Source organism: Carlito syrichta, unplaced genomic scaffold (assembly GCF_000164805.1).
Source record: "Carlito syrichta isolate Samal-C Ts95f unplaced genomic scaffold, Tarsius_syrichta-2.0.1 Scaffold129663, whole genome shotgun sequence".
NCBI lineage: Eukaryota > Metazoa > Chordata > Mammalia > Primates > Tarsiidae > Carlito > Carlito syrichta.
In genome coordinates this window covers 15,499-23,506 of record NW_007073759.1, presented here as the reverse complement: position 1 = coordinate 23,506, position 8,008 = coordinate 15,499, and positions in this window count along the sequence as shown.

Here is an 8,008-nt window from a genome sequence, read left to right as displayed (position 1 = left end):
TGGAAGGAACACAAGTTAACAGCCTAACAAGCCACCTAAGGAAGCTGGAAAAGCAAGACCACAAAAACCCTAATTTCAGCAGAAGAATCCAGATCACCAAAATAAAAGTCCAAATCCAGGACATAGAAGACAAAAAAAGATAATACAAAAAAATCAATGAAACAAAAAGCTGGTTCTTTGAAAGGATAAACAGGATCAATGGTCTGCTAGCCAGACTGACCAAGGAAAAAAGAAAAAAAAATCCAAATAAGCACAATCAGAAACACAAAAGATGAAGTCACATCTGACCCTGAAGAAATACAAAAGATAATTAGAGACTACTATGTACACTTGTATGGAAACAAACTTGAAAACCTTAAGGAAATGGAGAACTTTCTGACATCACACAACCTACCTAGGTTGGAACAAGAAGAAATTGAGATGCTAAATAAACCAATAACAATCAAGGAAATCAACTATGTAATAAGAAAACCACCTACAAAAAAAGCCCCGGTCCAGATGGCTTTCCGGCAGAATTCTACAAGACATTTAAGGAGAAGCTGACACCAATCCTACTGAAGGTATTCCAGGTGATTGAAAAAGATGGAACTCTCCCCAAATCATTTTACAAAACCAACATCACATTGATACCCAAACCAGGTAAAGATCCAACAAAGAAAGAGAACTACAGGCCAATATCTTTGATGAAAATAGATGCTAAAATTCTCAACAAGATCCTAGCACACCAGATTCAACAATACGTTTCAAAAATCATCTATCCTGACCAAGTAAGCTTCATACCTGTGATGCAAGGCTGGTTCAATGTTCATAAAATCATAAATGTAATTAAATACATCAACAAATGTCAAAACAAAAATCACATGATTATATCATTAGATGCAGAAAAAGCTTTTTATAAAATCCAGCACCCTTCTTGATGCCTTGAACATCTAGGCATACGGGGAATATACCTCAAAATAGTAAAAGCCATCTACGAGAAACCCACAGCCAGCATACTCCTAAACAGACAAAAATTGGAACCATTTCCCCTGAAAACTGGAACAAGAAAAGGATGCCCACTCTCACCCCTCCTGTTCAACATAGTATTGGAAGTCCTGACTCGAGCAATCAGAGAAGAGAAGGCAACTGGGGTATCCAAATAGGAAAAGAGGAAGTCATCTTTGCAGATGATATGATTGTGTACCTTGAAAACCCACGAGAATCTGTCAAAAACCTCCTTACACTGATAAAAAAAACCTTTGGCAAAGTTTCAGGATACAAAATAAATGTGCAAAAGACAATAGCATTTCTTTTCACCAATAATAAACAAACAGAAACCCAAATAAAAACCACAATTCCACTCACAATAGCCACACAAAAAATGAAATACCTTGGCATCTTCCTATCCAGAGACGTGAAAGACCTTTACAATGAAAACTACAAAACACTGTTCAAAGAAATCAAAGATGACACAAACAAGTGGGAAAATATCCCATGCTCATGGATTGGAAGAATCAACATTGTGAAGATGTCCATCTTACCTAAGGCAATCTACAAATTCAATGCAATACCCATCAAATAACCAGCAACATTCTTCTCAGATCTAGAAAAAACAATGCAGGAATTCATATGGAAACACAAACGTCCAAGAATAGCCAGAACAATCCTCAGCAAAAAAAACAAAGCAGGTGGTATCACATTACCAGACTTCAAACTTTACTATAAAGTTGCAATCATCAAAATAGCTTGGTATTGGTATAGGAACAGGTATATAGATCAATGGAATAGAAATGAGATTCCAGAAGCAAAACCTCAATTTCTCAACCAACTCATCTTCAACCAATCTTCCACCACACACCACTGGGGAGAGGAGAACCTATTCAGTAAATGATGCTGGGAAAACTGGCTGACCACATGTAGAAGATTGAAACAGGACCCCTATCTATCCCCATACACAATCATTAACTCCAAATGGATCAGAGACCTAAATGTAAAACCTCAAACCATAAGATTCTTAGAAAATGAAGCACATACCCTCATGGAAATCGGAACTGGCATCCAATTCCTGAACAAAACCTGAAACCCACAGATCATAAGAGAGATGATAGAGAAGTGGGACCTCATTAAATTGACAAGCTTCTGCAAGGCCAAAGAAACCATCAAGAGAGCAGGGAGACAGCCTACAGACTGGGAAAAAGTATTTGCCAACTCCAGGTCTGACAAAGGCTTAACATCTTGGATCTACAAGGAACTCAAACATGCTGAAAAGAAAAAAACAAACAACCCCATTATAAAATGGGCAAAAGATATGAACAGACACTTCTCAAAGGAAGACATGCGAGCAGCCAACAGACACATGAAGAAATGTTCAACCTCACTAATCACCAGGGAGATGCAAATCAAAACCACACTGAGATACCACCTAACTCCAGACAGAATGGCAATTATCAACTACTCAAAAAATAACAACTGCTGGAGAGGGTGTGGCGAAAGGGGAACACTTCTACACTGTTTTTGGGAGTGTAAATTACTGCAACCTCTGTGGAAAGCAGTATGGCGATTCCTAAAAGCTCTAAATATCAACCTCCCATATGACCCTGCAATCCCCCTACTGGGAATATGTCCTGAAGATCTCAAATCACTCTATAAAAAAGTTACCTGCACACGTATGTTTATCTCAGCTTTGTTCACAATAGCAAGAACCTGAAAGCAACCATGCTGCCCATCAAAAGAGGACTGGATTTAAAAAATGTACATATACATGATGGAATACTACGTAGCCATAAAAAGAACAAAATCATGAATTTCACAGCAACCTGGATGGAACTAGAGTCTATAATACTGAGTGACCTCTCCCAGAAACAAAGATACTAGTATCACATGTTCTCACTCATACAGTGGACCTTGAACATCCAATGTAATGACTGACAGTAGTGAGAAACTATGGGGGGGAGGGAGATGGGATTAATGGTAGTAAATATCTGTCTGGGGATGGGGAAACACCTCTTATCAACAAGGGTGCCTGAACAAAACGTAACCCTTAACCATACCCCACAATATCATAATAAAAATATTGATCATAAAAAAAATAAAGAATACTGGTTGTTATACAGAGACAGACCAATAAAATCATGAAACAGTGTAAATCAGAAAGCAAACAACAAAAGTGATCAAAATGATAAAATCAAAAGTCAACATAAGAGATCAGACTAAAGTCACTTCAGCTCTGATCTCCAGCCTCTTCCCTTTGTTTTTTGTTGCAGGCAGCTAGATTTACTCGCAGTTTGGGTTTGGTTTTTTTTAGCCTGCTGCCTGGGAGGCTTGCGATGCTTAGTTGGTTTTGTCTGATTCAGTGTATGTGTGGGGCTTTGTCTCCTGTTTAGCGACATTACCTTAGGAACCAAGGTGGGGGTTGCTGATAGGTGGGCGGGGCAATGCAAATCTCTGCCTGGAGAATGGACGAGGTGGCAGTTTCACTTTCACAGATGGTTTCCACTTGTCTGGGTCCCTAAACTTGGGGTCACGTGCTGAGTGCCTCAGCCACAGTGGGCCCAGAGCTCCAGAGTTCCAAAGCTCCAAAGGGCAGGCAGGGAGTGACGAGAGTGGCCCTGGGTCCCCCACAGGGTACTTCAGCCAGGAATGGGATCGGTGTCTCTCAGGGGTGGGCACCCAGAGCCTTTCTGAGTGACCGGTGGCTTGGTGCTGGGTGCTGGGCGAGAGATAATGTAGCCAGGGAGGGAGCCGAGACCGAGACTCCCGTGCAGGCGGGAGTCATGTGGTGGAACAGGAGCAGCCTGGGGCTGTAATATCTGGCCCTGCATGGGACTGAAGATCCCTGGGCCTTGGACCAGTGCAGCTGGTGGTGGGCAGGGGGATGGGGGAATAAAAGTAAGAGTCTTTTTGAGAACTCACGTTAGGAGAATCTCACAAATCCACCTATGCCATCACCATCTCACTGGAACTCCTCTAGTTTGGTTCTCAAACTCGAGCTTATATCTGTAAGACCAAAAGAGTTAGTTAAAATAAAAATTGCAAAAAAATCATAATTAAACCATATTAATTTGTTGCTTTTTTCTCTTGTGACAATTTTGTAAAGTCTATATAAATCTGTGGAACTTACATGCAATGTTTTCTTTTTACAAAATCATCAAAAATGATTCTAAGGAAATATAAGGAAGAAATGAGAAAAAATAAAATTGAACCAGATATAGTCATAGATATAAAATAGAATCATAGGGTATCTTAGCTGAAGGTCCTTAGGGACTCAAGCCAATCTCCTTATTTGTATACATCAGGAAATAGAAGCCCTGAGAACTTGGATGAAGGTAGGGACGGTCCTGCACCTCAAACCCTGTTTCCTGACTTTTCGTCTAGTGCAATTTTCACTGTATCGCACTGCAACCCCTTCCCTTAGAGCCAGTTTCTCATTCCTTACACAGCTTCTCCCACAGTACTTACCCAGTTTCCTCACCCACAACTGAACTTCAAGTAAATTTTTATGCCCTGCAACACATGATCAACTCCCTCCAACACCAGTTTCTTCCTCTTCTCTAATCCCAGCATGAAGCAGGACGAACCACCTGCCATACCAAACACATCTATAATTCCAAACCCTAAAGTGGTCCCCAGAGTTGAGCAACTTCCTCCAAACAGGAGTCAAGGCAGAGGATTCCTAAGTAATCACTTTTTAGTCACCTCTGCTCTGGCAATTACATGATGTAAGCGCTTTGATTTCCTCAAAGCAAATAGTAGAACTTTCAGATGACATGGTAGCCCAATTTAACACATAAGTGCTGAGTACCTAAACTTTGAAATTTTAGCTAGTTTAGTAAAGCTTCTCCAGTAACTATAGATACATGTGTTTGTGTCCATCCTCATGTTCATATACATGCCCTTTAATACATGTCTTAATCTGCATGAACTTATATGCATACATACATGCATAGATATGTGAAACATACATACAACAGTCATTTTAGTTTAAAATAAAGTATGATAGCCAGGCATGGTAGCACACATCTGTGGTTCCAGCTACTTGGAAGGCTGAAGTGGAAGGATCACCTAAGCCCAGCAGGTAGAGGCTGCGGTAGCCGTGAGCATGCCACTGCACTATAGCCTGGGCAACAGAGTGAGACTCCTACTCAATTAGATAGAGAGAGAGAGAATATTTTATGATGGCAGGAGTAGAGAGAGCACTAAACTATCAGTCAGAAGTTCCTGTATGCACTCCTACAAAGTATAAAGTTTTACAATTAAGTTCATGAACTCCTTCTAGAAAAAGTGCTACACACCTCGTTGTTGATTATCACTATGGTCACCTTTGTTGTACTCCCCAAATGGGAAGCTATGCACTAATGCCAGTGCCTCATCCACTCATCAAAGCAATTTTGTAACCCCTTTTCTGGAATGACCATAAGAGCTTTCGTCGTATTATTTTTGATGTCCTGAATGTCATCAAAATGTCTTTCTTTCAATAGTTCCTTTATCTTCAGGTAAAGAAAAAAGTCATTGAGGGCCAGATCAGGGGAGTAGGGAGGGTGTTCCAACACAGTTATTTGTTTACTGGCTAAAAACTCCCTCACAGACAGTACTGTGTGAGCTAGTGCATGGTCATAATGCAAGAGCTCCTTCAGGACCATTTTTACACACACCTTTCTCATACCAAGATTTTCAGTTAAGATTTTTCTGTTTCTCTATTAATGTTTATTTAGTCTGCTATGCTTCACACAGTCAGCTGATGATTTTTTTGCACACCAACTAGTTTTTCCAAATGTTTTCATCAGTTCTACTTGTTACCGGCCATCCTGACAGCTCTTCATCAGTGATGTTTTCTGTCCCCTCAGAAAAACGTTTAATCTATTTGTACACTATTGTTTTCTTCATAGCATTATCCCCATAAACTTGGACTAACATATTCCTGATTTCACTTCCACTCTTGCCAAGTTTAACAAGAAATTTGTTGTTTGTTCATTGCTTTAATTCAAACCCCAACACTCTCATGATAGCAGCTCTGATGGCCATTCCAGAAAAAGAGTTTCAAAATTGCTTTGACAGGTGAACTAGGCTGTGGCATCAGTGCATAGCTTCCCAAGGAGAGTACTCCAAAGGTGGCCCTGGTGATATTCAGCAGTGAAGTATGTAGCACTTTTTCTAGGATGAGCTCACTTGTCAGACCTTGTATGTACATGATAGCCTGTCAGTACCTCCATTTAGTTTTAAAGCTAAACAACCATCCATGTACTCACATTCTTCCAGGGGGTTTTATGAGGTGATAACTTATTCAACACTGATTAAGTTTATGTATAAAAGCCTCTGAGAGTATTGTGCTTCCAAAGTGCCAACTGCTATTTTATTACTATTATTTTTATAGTCAAGATCAACATTTACATTTGTGTCTGTTGGACATCCAGTGGGATTAAAGAGTTTTTTCCTCACCACTCCCTCCCCCAACTTTCATCACACTCCTGCTGATTATGCCTACTTCATAAAGTTTTTGAAAGGATTAAAGGAGTTGATGCAATCATAACACTTAAAACAGTGTCTGCATATTAGAAGAATTCAATAGGAGTCAGCTTTTATCACACACTATATTATAAGCTCCATGAGTATAAGTTTTGTCTGCTTTCTTTTTTGTTTGTACCTCTAGCTCCAGGAATGCCATTCAGCACATGCTAAGTGTTAATAAACATTTGTGTAGTAAATGAATGAATTTGATCATGACAAAGACTTTGGGGGAAAGGATAGGGACAGTGGGGTGAATAGAAGAGAAAAGAAAATAAAAGACATTACAAAGAAACAGAGGTAGCAGCCATCATTGAACAACAAGACTTTAATATAAGTCTTTCCAAAGTCCTGTAGGTCCTCATGAAACTTTCCAAAGCTGGTATTATTACTGTCTCCTTTTGTAAATGTGGAACTTGAGATCTAGTAAGGTTAAATGATGCATGAATGACTATGCAAGACATCTAATTTTGCTCTTCTAATTACATGCCACACAAACTTGGCTTCCTCCAGCAGAAAATGGAGCAAAGCAACAGAGGTTAAAGGGGGTAACAGTCCTTGCTCTGTTGGAACGAAAGGAATTAGCAACTCTGGAAGAATACTGACATTAGCTCTTCACCTCATCACTCCAAGTTGCCATCAACCCTTAGTCCTTCAAAATTCCTGGTCAGTCCTGCTCAGTGTCCATTTATTCACTTTTTACAAAGAGGTCCTGAGGTGAGAAAAGGCCTGATAGTGGACTTAGGGACCTGAGTTCTAGTCCCCACCCTAGTCTAGGTTTATTGTATAACTTTGAATGAATTCTTTAACCTCTCCACATTTATTCACTTATTCGTTTGCCTGCTGAGAGCATGAAGGGATAAGAGTAAAGTGTCTTGAATATCATAATTGAGAAGTAAATGAATTTCACTGAGCATTGTGTTAGCCAACACAAAAGAATTATGTAGCAGTTTTATCCATTTATAGATTAGATACCTGAATATGCAGATTAAGACATGTATTAAAGGGCATGTATATGAACATGAGGATGGACACAAACACATGTATCTGTAGTTACCGGAGAAGCTTTACTAAACTAGCTAAAATTTCAAAGTTTAGGTACTCAGCACTTATGTGTTAAATTGGGCTACCATGTCATCTGAAAATTCTACTATTTGCTTTGAGGAAATCAAAGCACTTACATCATGTAATTGCCAGAGCAGAGGTGACTAAAAAGTGATTACTTAGTAATCCTCTGCCTTGACTCCTGTTTGGAGGAAGTTGCTCAACTCTGGGGACCACTTTAGGGTTTGGAATTATAGATGTGTTTGGTATGGCAGGTGGTTCGTCCTGCTTCATGCTGGGATTAGAGAAGAGGAAGAAACTGGTGTTGGAGGGAGTTGATCATGTGTTGCAGGGCATAAAAATTTACTTGAAGTTCAGTTGTGGGTGAGGAAACTGGGTAAGTACTGTGGGAGAAGCTGTGTAATGTATGAGAAACTGGCTCTAAGGAAGGGGTTGCAGTGCGATACAGTGAAAATTGCACTAG